The following is a 12500-nucleotide window of genomic DNA, read 5'->3' as shown; positions in this document are numbered from 1 at the left end:
CTCGGTTCGCAAGGCCGCTATACTTTTCATATATAAATGCTACACCAAAATTTTTGTCCACTTTCAACCGAGCCACCTGAAAACGCATTTTTTTCTATATAATAGTGCCAAATTCTATATGTGGGTAGTTGATCAGAAAATTTTTCGACGTACCCTGTGCCATCGAGCTTCCCAGCCCATTTTCGAACGAAAAGCAACCACGTTCTTGCCTTGCCTGGGAAGGAAAGCATTTCACGGAATGCACCTTCCCTATCGTCCGAAGCCAGCTGCCTAGGGGTACCCTGTACCAGCGAGCGCCTAGACAAGCCTAGCTCAGTGTACCGCCCCAGTACTGTGGTATAGCTCCCGATATCGTAGGCTAGTGTGCTCGGTTCGCAAGGCAGCTATACCACTACTATATGAATGCTACACCAAAATTTTTGTTCATTTTCAACCGAGCCACCTCAAAATGCATTTTTTTCTATATAATAGTGCCAAATTCTATATGTGGGTAGTTGATCAGAAAATTTTTCGACGTACCCTGTGCCATCGAGCTTCCCAGCCCATTTTCGAACGAAAAGCAACCACGTTCTTGCCTTGCCTGGGAAGGAAAGCATTTCACGGAATGCACCTTCCCTATCGTCCGAAGCCAGCTGCCTAGGGGTACCCTGTACCAGCGAGCGCCTAGACAAGCCTAGCTCAGTGTACCGCCCCAGTACTGTGGTATAGCTCCCGATATCGTAGGCTAGTGTGCTCGGTTCGCAAGGCAGCTATACCACTACTATATGAATGCTACACCAAAATTTTTGTTCATTTTCAACCGAGCCACCTCAAAATGCATTTTTTTCTATATAATAGTGCCAAATTCTATATGTGGGTAGTTGATCAGAAAATTTTTCGACGTACCTGTGCCATCGAGCTTCCCAGCCCATTTTCGAACGAAAAGCAGCCACGTTCTTGCCTTGCCTGGGAAGGAAAGCATTTCACGGAATGCACCTTCCCTATCGTCCGAAGCCAGCTGCCTAGGGGTACCCTGTACCAGCGAGCGCCTAGACAAGCCTAGCTCAGTGTACCGCCCCAGTACTGTGGTATAGCTCCCGATATCGTAGGCTAGTGTGCTCGGTTCGCAAGGCAGCTATACCACTACTATATGAATGCTACACCAAAATTTTTGTTCATTTTCAAACCGAGCCACCTGAAAATGCATTTTTTCCTATATAATAGTGCCAAATACTATATGTGGGTAGTTGGTCAGAAATATTTTCGACGTACCCTGTGCCATCGAGCTTCCCAGCCCATTTTCGAACGAAAAGCAGCCACGTTCTTGCCTTGCCTGGGCTTGCTAGCTACCAAAGAGAGTGTGCCTGCCTCTCTCCCTTCTCGCTTGTCCTGTCCTTGGTAAGCTAGCCTTCGATCGCACCTTGCTAGCTACCAGAGAGAGAGTGTGCCTGCCTCTCTCCCTTCTCGCTTGTCCTGTCCTTGGTAAGCTAGCCATCGATCGCACCGTGCTAGCTACCAGAGAGAGAGAGAGAGCGTGCCTGCCTCTCTCTCTCTCCCTTCACGCTTGTCCTGTCTTGGTAGGCTAGCCTTCGCTCGCACCTAGCTAGCTACCAGAGAGAGAGAGTGTGTCTGCCTGCCTGCCTGCCTTATCGGCCTCTCTCTCTCGTCTCGATTCACTTTCAATCGAGACCATAGGAAACGCATTTTTTCCTATATAATAGTACCAAATACTATGTGTGGGTAGTTGGTCAAAAAGTTGCCCAAAAGGTGCACCTTTTTGAATTCGTTCCGTTTTTAACAAGGGCTTTCTACCACGGCCAAACCTTCGATTCCCCAAGCCTTTCCTCACTCTCTATCACACCTTGCTAGCTACCAGAGAGAGAGAGTGTGCCTGCCTCTCTCTCTCCCTTCTCGCTTGTCCTGTCCTTGGTAAGCTAGCCTTCGATCGGACCTAGCTAGCTACCAGAGAGAGAGAGAGAGAGAGAGAGAGAGAGAGAGTGAGTGTGCCTGCCTCTCTCTCTCCCTTCTCGCTTGTCCTGTCCTTGGTAAGCTAGCCTTCGATCGGACCTAGCTAGCTACCAGAGAGAGAGAGTGTGCCTGCCTCCTCTCTCTCCCTTCTCGCTTGTCCTGTCCTTGGTAAGCTAGCCTTCGATCGGACCTAGCTAGCTACCAGAGAGAGAGAGTGTGCCTGCCTCTCTCTCTCCCTTCTCGCTTGTCCTGTCCTTGGTAAGCTAGCCTTCGATCGGACCTAGCTAGCTACCAGAGAGAGAGAGTGTGCCTGCCTCTCTCTCTCCCTTCTCGCTTGTCCTGTCCTTGGTAAGCTAGCCTTCGATCGGACCTAGCTAGCTACCAGAGAGAGAGTGTGTGCCTGCCTCTCTCCCTTCTCGCTTGTCCTGTCCTTCGTACGCTAGCCTTCGATCGCACCTTGCTAGCTACCAGAGAGAGAGTGTGCCTGCCTCTCTCCCTTCTCGCTTGTCCTGTCCTTGGTAAGCTAGCCATCGATCGCACCGTGCTAGCTACCAGAGAGAGAGAGAGCGTGCCTGCCTCTCTCTCTCTCCCTTCACGCTTGTCCTGTCCTTGGTAGGCTAGCCTTCGCTCGCACCTAGCTAGCTACCAGAGAGAGAGAGAGAGTGTGTGTCTGCCTGCCTGCCTGCCTTATCGGCCTCTCTCTCTCGTCTCGATTCACTTTCAATCGAGACCATAGGAAACGCATTTTTTCCTATATAATAGTACCAAATACTATGTGTGGGTAGTTGGTCAAAAAGTTGCCCAAAAGGTGCACCTTTTTGAATTCGTTCCGTTTTTACCAAGGGCTTTCTACCACGGCCAAACCCTCGATTCCCCAAGCCTTTCCTCACTCTCTCTCTCGCACCTTGCTAGCTACCAGAGAGAGAGAGTGTGCCTGCCTCTCTCCCTTCTCGCTTGTCCTGTCCTTGGTAAGCTAGCCTTCGATCGACCTAGCTAGCTACCAGAGAGAGAGAGAGAGAGAGAGAGAGAGTGTGCCTGCCTCTCTCTCTCCCTTCTCGCTTGTCCTGTCCTTGGTAAGCTAGCCTTCGATCGGACCTAGCTAGCTACCAGAGAGAGAGAGTGTGCCTGCCTCTCTCCCTTCTCGCTTGTCCTGTCCTTCGTACGCTAGCCTTCGATCGCACCTTGCTAGCTACCAGAGAGAGAGTGTGCCTGCCTCTCTCCCTTCTCGCTTGTCCTGTCCTTGGTAAGCTAGCCATCGATCGCACCGTGCTAGCTACCAGAGAGAGAGAGAGAGCGTGCCTGCCTCTCTCTCTCTCCCTTCACGCTTGTCCTGTCCTTGGTAGGCTAGCCTTCGCTCGCACCTAGCTAGCTACCAGAGAGAGAGAGAGTGTGTGTCTGCCTGCCTGCCTGCCTTATCGGCCTCTCTCTCTCGTCTCGATTCACTTTCAATCGAGACCATAGGAAACGCATTTTTTCCTATATAATAGTACCAAATACTATGTGTGGGTAGTTGGTCAAAACGTTGCCCAAAAGGTGCACCTTTTTGAATTCGTTCCGTTTTTACCAAGGGCTTTCTACCACGGCCAAACCTTCGATTCCCCAAGCCTTTCCCTCACTCTCTATCACACCTTGCTAGCTACCAGAGAGAGAGAGTGTGCCTGCCTCTCTCCCTTCTCGCTTGTCCTGTCCTTGGTAAGCTAGCCTTCGATCGGACCTAGCTAGCTACCAGAGAGAGAGAGTGTGCCTGCCTCTCTCCCTTCTCGCTTGTCCTGTCCTTCGTACGCTAGCCTTCGATCGGACCTAGCTAGCTACCAGAGAGAGAGAGTGTGCCTGCCTCTCTCCCTTCTCGCTTGTCCTGTCCTTCGTACGCTAGCCTTCGATCGCACCTTGCTAGCTACCAGAGAGAGAGTGTGCCTGCCTCTCTCCCTTCTCGCTTGTCCTGTCCTTGGTAAGCTAGCCATCGATCGCACCGTGCTAGCTACCAGAGAGAGAGAGAGAGCGTGCCTGCCTCTCTCTCTCTCCCTTCACGCTTGTCCTGTCCTTGGTAGGCTAGCCTTCGCTCGCACCTAGCTAGCTACCAGAGAGAGAGAGAGTGTGTGTGTCTGCCTGCCTGCCTGCCTTATCGGCCTCTCTCTCTCGTCTCGATTCACTTTCAATCGAGACCATAGGAAACGCATTTTTTCCTATATAATAGTACCAAATACTATGTGTGGGTAGTTGGTCAAAAAGTTGCCCAAAAGGTGCACCTTTTGAATTCGTTCCGTTTTTACCAAGGGCTTTCTACCACGGCCAAACCCTCGATTCCCCAAGCCTTTCCTCACTCTCTCTCTCGCACCTTGCTAGCTACCAGAGAGAGAGAGTGTGCCTGCCTCTCTCCCTTCTCGCTTGTCCTGTCCTTGGTAAGCTAGCCTTCGATCGGACCTAGCTAGCTACCAGAGAGAGAGAGAGAGAGAGAGAGAGAGTGTGCCTGCCTCTCTCTCTCCCTTCTCGCTTGTCCTGTCCTTGGTAAGCTAGCCTTCGATCGGACCTAGCTAGCTACCAGAGAGAGAGAGAGAGAGAGAGAGTGTGTGTGTGTGCCTGCCTCTCTCTCTCCCTTCTCGCTTGTCCTGTCCTTGGTAAGCTAGCCATCGATCGCACCTTGCTAGCTACCAGAGAGAGAGAGAGAGCGTGCCTGCCTCTCTCTCTCCCTTCACGCTTGTCCTGTCCTTGGTAGGCTAGCCTTCGCTCGCACCTAGCTAGCTACCAGAGAGAGAGAGAGTGTGTGTGTCTGCCTGCCTGCCTGCCTTATCGGCCTCTCTCTCTCGTCTCGATTCACTTTCAATCGAGACCATAGGAAACGCATTTTTTCCTATATAATAGTACCAAATACTATGTGTGGGTAGTTGGTCAAAAAGTTGCCCAAAAGGTGCACCTTTTTGAATTCGTTCCGTTTTTACCAAGGGCTTTCTACCACGGCCAAACCCTCGATTCCCCAAGCCTTTCCTCACTCTCTCTCTCGCACCTTGCTAGCTACCAGAGAGAGAGAGTGTGCCTGCCTCTCTCCCTTCTCGCTTGTCCTGTCCTTAGTAAGCTAGCCTTCGATCGGACCTAGCTAGCTACCAGAGAGAGAGAGAGAGAGTGTGCCTGCCTCTCTCTCTCTCCCTTCTCGCTTGTCCTGTCCTTGGTAAGCTAGCCTTCGATCGCACCTTGCTAGCTACCAGAGAGAGAGAGCGTGCCTGCCTCTCTCCCTTCACGCTTGTCCTGTCCTTGGTAGGCTAGCCTTCGATCGCACCTAGCTAGCTACCAGAGAGAGAGAGTGTGTGTCTACCTGCCTGCCTGCCTTATCGGCCTCTCTCTCTCTCTCGTCTCGATTCACATTCAATCGAGACCCTAGGAAACGCATTTTTTCCTATATAATAGTGCCAAATACTATATGTGGGTAGTTAGTTAGGAAAGTTTCAACTTCCTAACCTTACAGACACTACCCAAGCCATATCGCTACTAGAGCGAGAGAGGGTGCCCCTGCCTCTCTCTCTCTCTACCTTTCGCTCTACTCCTAGCACTCCTGGCTAGATCGGCATTGCATGCTGGCTGGGACGACCTATCCAACGAGGGGTCGATCGTCCCGATGCGACCAGGCGATCGGTCGCAACAGGGAAGAAACCAGCTATCGTACTACGTCTCTAATGCAATGTATAGGACCCCAAAATCACTTCTTCCCTATATATAGTGCCAAATTCTATATGGGGGTAGTTGGTCAGGAAAGTTTCAATTTTGAAATCGTGCCTTTGCTACCAACGGCTTTGCACCAAGGGAAAGCCAGGGGTACACAAGGACTAGCGCCACAGTCTCACTTCTCGGTTTTATTTTATTCATTATCTCGGTAACGGATAGGAATTTTTTGATGGGGTTTGCTTTGGCAGATCGGCCATTACGAGAGCTATAAAGCAATGTCAACTGCGAGATTCGAACTCTTCCCTGTTGGTCGGGGCGGTGGGTGCGTCAAAACATATGACTTTTCAAAAAATCGACTTTATGCCGTTTCACTAAATGTTGAATATCTCGGGAACCCCTTGATATTTTTCCATGGGGTTTGCATTGGAATATTGGCCAATGAAAGGTCTAGATTGCTATGTCGGCGGCGGGATTCGAACTCGTGCTAGGTAGTTTTTACAGTGAAAAAACCGATGAACAAATGACTTTTTTGGCAATTTCTCCGTAACAAATGGGAATATTTCGACGAGGTTTATGCCGGCAAGTCGGTCTCGATAGCCTGTATCAGAAAATAACAAGTTGCCTGGCACAACTCCTCCCCAATCGTCGGGGCGGTGGGTGCGTCAAAACATATGACTTTTCAAAAAAAATCGACTTTATGCCGTTTCACTAAATGTTGAATATCTCGGGAACCCCTTGATATTTTTCCATGGGGTTTGCATTAGAATATTGGCCAATGAAGGGTCTAGATTGCTATGTCGGCGGCGGGATTCGAACTCGTGCTAGGTCGTTTTCACAGTGAAAAAACCGATGAACAAATGACTTTTTTGGCAATATCTCCGTAACAAATGGGAATATTTCGACGGGGTTTATGTCGGCAAGTCGGCCTCGATAGCCTGTATCAGAAAATATCAAGTTGCCTGGCACACCTCCTCCTCAATCGTCGGGGCGGTGGGTGCGTCAAAACATATGACTTTACAAAAAGTCTTTATGCCGTTTCACTAAACGTTGAATATTTTGGGAACCGCTTGACATTTTTCCATGGGGTTTGCATTGGAATATTGGACAATGAAGGTTCTAGACTGCTATGTCGACGGCGGGATTCGAACTTGTGCTAGGTCGTCCTCACAATTAAAAAACCGATGAAAAGCTACAGTTTCCCCCATATCTCCAGAACGGCTGGGAATATTTTCAAGCGGTTTGCTGCAGCGTGTCGGGGCCACGGGGCCACGTCCGGGGAACGGGTGCCACCCGGACGCCACCGGGCGAGGTGGTGTCAAAATGGCGGAAAAACCGTTAGGTTCCTAGAATGAAGTGGTGGAAGGGAACGTCCCATTGGCACGTTTCACACCTCGGCAGACGCGCCTGGTCGAGACGAAGACAGAGAGTGGTAGATGTTGAAAATCGGTGCAGGTTTGGCCGAGTTAGGGGCTGTTTTGTCACCCGGCAGGGGCCACAAAACGACAAAGTCCGAAAAGCTACAGTTTCCCCCATATCTCCAGAACGGCTGGGAATATTTTCAAGCGGTTTGCTGCAGCGTGTCCGGGGCCACGGGGCCACGTCGGGGAACGGGTGCCACCCGGACGCCACCGGGCGAGGTGGTGTCAAAATGGCGGAAAAACCGTTGGGGTTCCTAGAATGAAGTGGTGGAAGGGAACGTCACATTGGCACGTTTTACACCTCGGCAGACGCGCCTGGTCGAGACGAAGACATAGAGTGGTAGATGTTGAAAATCGGTGCAGGTTTGGCCGAGTTAGGGGCTGTTTTGTCACCCGGCAGGGGCCACAAAAACGACAAAGTCCGAAAAGCTACAGTTTCCCCCATATCTCCAGAACGGCTGGGAATATTTTCAAGCGGTTTGCTGCAGCGTGTCGGGGCCACGGGCCACGTCGGGGAACGGGTGCCACCCGGACGCCACCGGGCGAGGTGGTGTCAAAATGGCGGAAAAACCGTTAGGTTCCTAGAATGAAGTGGTGGAAGGGAACGTCCCATTGGCACGTTTCACACCTCGGCAGACGCGCCTGGTCGAGACGAAGACAGAGAGTGGTAGATGTTGAAAATCGGTGCAGGTTTGGCCGAGTTAGGGGCTGTTTTGTCACCCGGCAGGGGCCACAAAACGACAAAGTCCGAAAAGCTACAGTTTCCCCCATATCTCCAGGACGGCTGGGAATATTTTCAAGCGGTTTGCTGCAGCGTGTCGGGGCCACGGGGCCACGTCGGGGAACGGGTGCCACCCGGACGCCACCGGGCGAGGTGGTGTCAAAATGGCGGAAAAACCGTTGGGGTTCCGGAATGAAGTGGTGGAAGGGAACGTCACATTGGCACGTTTTACACCTCGGCAGACGCGCCTGGTCGAGACGAAGACATAGAGTGGTAGATGTTGAAAATCGGTGGAGGTTTGGCCGAGTTAGGGGCTATTTTTCACCCATGCCACAATAGTCAAGGTCAAGGTAGGGAGCGTGGGAAAATAGTGTTTTTCTCCCAAGCGTGGAAAGATATGTTAAAGTTTGACCCACCGGCGCCTAGGTCTGGATGAGTCGCACCTGCCTGTGTTATCCCCGTGCATGTCGCTGTGTCCGTTCGTGCGTACGCCTTCGCATAGCAAACGCTTCGGTGCCAAGTCGGTAGCTTAAAGTTGGTTTTCTCCGAAAGCCTATGAGCGATCTTAAGGTGCGACCCATCGGCAGATGGGCCTCGACGAGACGCAGCTGGCAGTGAAAACCCCATGGATCTCGGCTGGTCCGATCGTCCGTAAGTCAAAGAAAACGAATGCAATGGAATTCGCAATGGTCAGCTCGCTGCGAGAATCGGAAATTTTTTTTCCTGGCCAAACGGGTGGACCAATGGGCAATTGCAAGACGTCATTCGATCTGGCGTGACGAGAGGCGTCTTGGAAAAAAAAATAAGTCCATTGGACCTGTACGTTCGTCCGTAATGGTAAGAAAACCGATTTTTGGAACCCCCCTCCAATGTTAAAGTGAAAATGTCCATTAAAAAAAGTTTTCTCGCCGACGGGTAGAGGTATTGTCCCGTGTCGTGGTTCGACCGCTCGGGCCCGACGAGACGCGTCTGCCGGTGCCAGGCACGGTCGAGTAGGCGTGTCCGTTCGTCCGTGCGCTCTGGAAAACGTTTTCAGCCGCGCCGAACCATACGAGTGCGAAGTTGGCTTAAATCGAGTTTGCTCGAAAAGTAATGGACCGATTTTGACATGCGACCTACCGACAGGTCGGTCTCGGCAAGACACGTCGGACGGTGTGAAAGACATGGAATTCCCATCGTCCGTTCGTCCGTCCGGGGAAGAAAACGGGCCCGTTGATGTCAATGTCGGAAGCGGGCGACATTGGGTCGAAGCGAGTTTTGAGCATCGCCACTTAAAGGTATGTTGCCATGCCCTACGTCGTAAGATGGGCCTGGAAGAGCCGCATCTGGTGGTGCAAACCGCATGAAAATCGGCTTGTCCGTTCGTCCGTGCGACCCGTCCACGTGCATGTCGCTGGAGCGCGACATGGGGTTGAAGCGAGTTTTCAGCATCGCCACTTGGCAGGATGTTGACGAGCCATACGTCGGACGATGGGCCTGGAGAAGACGCATCTGTGCGTGCAAACCCCGTGAAAATCTGCTGGTCCGTTCGTCCGTACGGCTGAGAAAATGCGTAGTTCAAGGTCAAGGTCGGGAGCGTGGGAAAAAAATGGCTTGGGTGCAGTTTTCTCTGGAACGGGAAGAGCTATCTTGAAGTGGGAAGCACCGGCACATCGGCCCGGACGAGTCGCATCTGCCTGCGAAAAGGGCATTTGAATCACCGTGTCCGTTCGTGTGCAGGACGAGGAAAATGAATGGTTTGACTGTTGCGGAGAAGACGGATCCGTACTTGGAGTTAGTACGTGATTTACGCTGGCGCACAAAGAGAGATATGAATACCAAGAAGAAGAAGAAGAAGAAGAAGAAGAAGAAGAAGAAGAAGAAGAAGAAGAAGAAAAAAAATTAGAAAATAAAAATAACAAAGAAGAAGAAGAAGGAAGGCGGGAAGAAAGAACATAATAATAATAATAATAATAATAATAATAATAATAATAATAATAATAATAATAAAACCCGCAATACAAGGTGATTTTGTACGATACTATTTAAAACACTTTATGGAAGCGTTCGATTGTCGTTTCTATGCATAAATTTGGCAATTGTAATCCATTCCACTGCATTTTTCATGATGGGAAAATATTGTCCCACTTGGGCAAAGATTGGCCCAAAATCTACCTGGCATTGGAAGCACTTGGCTTCATTCACCTTAGGACTCCAGCGTTACCTTGTCGTACAGACAATATTGTGTAGGCATGTTTGTCCAATTCCTTGGTTCGACATTAAAATCACTTCATACAAACAATATAAGTGATTTCGTCCAATTGCGCTCTTTGACAAATTTCAAAATTGTGTGCAATTCGATCATGTGGCATTGATAAACACTTTACAGAAGCGTTTAATTATGTTCTGTCTGCATGAAGTTGGCATTTTCCATGATGGGAAATATTTGTCCAAAACCTACATGTTATCTGGCTTTGAGCCCCCCCAAAATTGCCAAGAAAAGTAGCAAAATGTGGCCAAAAACCTACGTTATTGGGTTTGGGGCAAAAATTTGCACAACAATGTTCCGAAAAGTGGCCAAAAACCTACCTAAACTTTTCTGAGACACGCTCGACAGTGTCTTCTTTCCGCACGGTTTGTGTCAAGCCCGTTCCCTTGGCTGTGACGGGAACAAATAAATTTAAAAAAAAAAAAAAACAAAGGAAAAAAAAAAAAAAAAAGAAAAGAAAAGAAAAGAAAAAATCGTATCTGTAGAACGGTAAAAGATATTCTCATGCGGTTTGCGTTGGCTGCTGCGTCCTAGACAGAGCTATTATGTCTCTCTGTATGTATGTATGTATGTATGTATGTATGTATGTATGTATGTATGTATGTATGTATGTATGTATGCAAATCAATAAATAACCAAGTCCAACAAAACCCATTTCTTCCATGCAAGTGTAAAGTTGCCAAATATATCTTAATGGCTGCGTCCGTTCGTCCGCCATCGGGAGAAAACCGTTTTCCACCATGCAAGTGTGAAGTTTCGAAAAATTGAAATCTTTGGAATATAGCGACGTGCCACATGTCGGCAGATCGGGCTCGAAGAGACGACTCTGTTAGAGCAAACCGCACGTCAATAGCCCTGTCCGTTCGTCCGTACGCTTCGAGAAACCGACCGTTTCTAGGTAAAACGCGGCTTAAAGTTCCTTTCCTCCGGAAGGGCAAGAGCTAGGTAGACGTGCGACCCAGGGCCAGATTGGTCTTGAAGAGACGCGTCAGGCAGTGAAAACCCCACGAAAATCGGACTGTCCGTTCGCCCGCCATTGGAAGAAAACCGATTCCTTCCATGCAAGTGTGAAGTTTCGAAAAATTGAAAGCTTAGGAATAGAGCGACTTGCCATATGTCGGCAGATCGGGCTCGACGAGGCCACTGTGCTAGAGCAAACCGAACGTCGATAGCCCTGTCCGTTCGTCCGTTCGCTTCGAAAAACCGACCGTTTTTAGGTGAAACGCGGCGTAAAGTTCCTTTTCTCGGGAGGGGCAAGAGCTAGGTGGACGTGCCACCCAGGGCCAGATTGGCCTTGAAGAGACGCGTCTGGCAGTGAAAACCCCACGAAAATCGGACAGTCCGTTCGTCCGTGCGACCATGAAAAGCCGAAGGTCAAGGTTGTTGCCATCACGGCATTCCGTTGGTTCGGTATCTTCACTCGAATACCTATATCTTTCGAACGCTCGAAGATATTTTCGTGCGGTTTGCTGCGGCTGATGGGTCTGAGAAAGACCTATCCGTCGATGCCTTGCGCTGGAAGATGGCTTCATCCTGGACGAGGCGGTGGCCATTTCAGCGAGAGACGAAAGTAATGGGAAAATAACAAGTAACCGACTTCGCTCGGGAAGCAATTTATCGGCACTCTTGCTAGAAAATTCGTGTCTCTAAAACGGCGAAAGATATTCTCGTGCGGTTTGCGGTGGCGGCTGCGTCCTAGAGAGAGCTATCCACGCATGCCTTGCCGAGCGAGATGGCTTCAAAGATGGCTTCGTGATGGCCGTTCAGGCACAGGCAGAAATCACTGGAGGGGGGGATAGACACACAAAACTCGCTCGGTATGCAATTTATCGGCACACTTGCTAGAAAATTCGTGTCTCTAAAACGGCGAAAGATATTCTCGTGCGGTTTGCGGTGGCGGCTGCGTCCTAGACAGAGCTATCCACGCATGCCTTGCCGAGCGAGATGGCTTCAAAGATGGCTTCGTGATGGCCGTTCAGGCACAGGCAGAAATCACTGGAGGGGGGGATAGACACACAAAACTCGCTCGGTATGCAATTTATCGGCACACTTGCTAGAAAATTCGTGTCTCTAAAACGGCGAAAGATATTCTCGTGCGGTTTGCGGTGGCGGCTGCGTCCTAGACAGAACTATCCACGCATGCCTTGCCGAGCGATATATATATATATATATATATATATATATATATATATATATATATATATATATATATATATATATATATATATACATATATACATATATATACATATATATACATATATATACATATATATATATATATATATATATATATATATATATATATATATATATATATATATATATATATATATATATATATATATATATATATATATATATATATATATATTCACACACACACACACACACAAAGACACACACACACACACACACATCAATTAATAACTAAGTCCAACGTTGGTTTTAGTTACTTCGCTTCCAAGGGCTTTGCACCAACGGAATGTCAGGGGTACACAAGGCCTAGCGC

Source organism: Sinohyriopsis cumingii, unplaced genomic scaffold, assembly GCF_028554795.1.
Source record: "Sinohyriopsis cumingii isolate HCF-2022 unplaced genomic scaffold, ASM2855479v2 utg005242l, whole genome shotgun sequence".
In the NCBI taxonomy this organism is placed as follows: Eukaryota; Metazoa; Mollusca; class Bivalvia; order Unionida; family Unionidae; genus Sinohyriopsis; species Sinohyriopsis cumingii.
This window is presented reverse-complemented; position numbering follows the sequence as displayed.